This window comes from Pundamilia nyererei, unplaced genomic scaffold, assembly GCF_000239375.1.
Source record: "Pundamilia nyererei isolate P.nyererei 1_Seehausen unplaced genomic scaffold, PunNye1.0 scaffold03126, whole genome shotgun sequence".
Lineage (NCBI taxonomy): Eukaryota > Metazoa > Chordata > Actinopteri > Cichliformes > Cichlidae > Pundamilia > Pundamilia nyererei.
This window is the reverse complement of record NW_005190527.1, coordinates 2,633-4,143: the sequence shown is the minus strand read 5'-3', so window position 1 is coordinate 4,143 and position 1,511 is coordinate 2,633. Positions and strand designations below refer to the sequence as shown.

General features: G+C 42.4%; 1 long non-coding RNA gene across 1 annotated transcript; it reads right to left on the bottom strand.

Annotated features, from left to right (window-relative positions):
* LOC102193763 (uncharacterized) lies at nucleotides 1–751 on the bottom strand. The gene is made up of 4 exons (XR_312601.1): nucleotides 710–751; nucleotides 559–621; nucleotides 367–441; nucleotides 1–14 (listed from the first exon to the last, which is right to left on the bottom strand). It is a non-coding gene; the product is annotated as an uncharacterized LOC102193763 (long non-coding RNA).
* Nucleotides 752–1,511: the final 760 nt, after the last annotated feature.

Here is a 1,511-nt window from a genome sequence, read left to right as displayed (position 1 = left end):
TGCCCGAAGCGGAACTGCAAACACAGAACAAACATTCAGACTCAGACCTGATCAGTGACAGTGACGCAGGAATTACTCTAACATATATATATAAAAAACAAGGAATAAACATTTGAATAAACAAACAACTCAACATCTGAGAGCATTCCTATAGACTGTAGCTGTGTTCAATGAGGAAAACCCGAAATAATCCAACTTTGAAAGACCCAAATCTCGATGCTTATAAAAAACCAACGCTGACAATAAAGAGTTAAAACACATTCAGATCTGGTTTAAACAAAACATTTGCCCAAATATGACTCATATTTATAGTTATTCTGATAGTTTCCATAATCAGTAAAGGCTGAAAGGTTAAAGGTGACTTACAGGCAGCATGAGTGAAGTTCCAGGAGGTCCAGGAACCCCATCAGCTCCAGGAAGACCAGGCCTACCAGGAGTGCCCTGCAGGATATCAGAGGGGCAACGGTGAGTCGGCCAGTATAAGTTACACATGTCTATGTGTAACACACAGATTCAGATGCATGCCTACAAACCTTCAGATAAAGGAGAAATACTCACCCTCTCTCCGGGGTCACCGACAGAACCAGGAGGTCCAGAAGTTCCAGGGGGTCCAGTGGGGCCCTGCCAGACAAAAATTAAGAGTTCAAATATTTGTCGACAGAAAGTGAGGATTTATTTTTTAAGATGGAGAAAAATAATATTAACTTACAGCAGGTCCCTCAGGTCCTGGAGGTCCTTCAATCAGCATCCCCTGCAAAATCCAAAATAAAGTAAAAAGACAGACAGACAAACCCTCAGACGTCCTCTTAATGTCTACTCCATTAATCCTCTAATGAGCAACACTTCAGAACGTTTCTTAACTGGCCTCACAAGCTATAGCGCCACAAATATCTTTGTAAAGGTAAATGTGTATAACTACAAGGTTAACTGGCCACTTTGTTAGGTACACAGGTCCAGCTGCTTGTTGACACAAACATCTAATCAGTGGTCAGTGAGCGCAGTTCTCTGGGAGAAAATGCCTCAATGATGTCAGAAGTCAGAGGATAAGGACTGCTTCAAACTGACAGCAGGCACAGAAAACTCAATTAAGCACCAGTTACAACCAAAGCAACACTGAATGCAAACTGTGTTGAACCCTGAACAGATGAGCAGACCAGGCTGTGCTCCTGTGAGCTTAGAACAGGAAACTACAATCAAAACTGGACAACTGGAAAAATGTTGCCTGGTCTGATGACAATGCAGGAAGATGAAGCACAGAGCTCAGATTTCCTCAAACTGTTTTTTTTTGTTGGATAAGACAGTGAGTTTACTGTATTCACATGATCTCCACAGCCACCAGACCTCAGTCCAACAGAGCACAGAGGATGTGCATTACAGATGTGCAAATCTGCAGCAGCTGTGTGACGCTATCATCACCAGAGTCTCTGAGGAATGTTTCCAGCACCTTGCTGAATCTAAAGAATTAAGGACGTCCAAACTGACTGTAACAAGCAGCTCCTAACAAAATAATT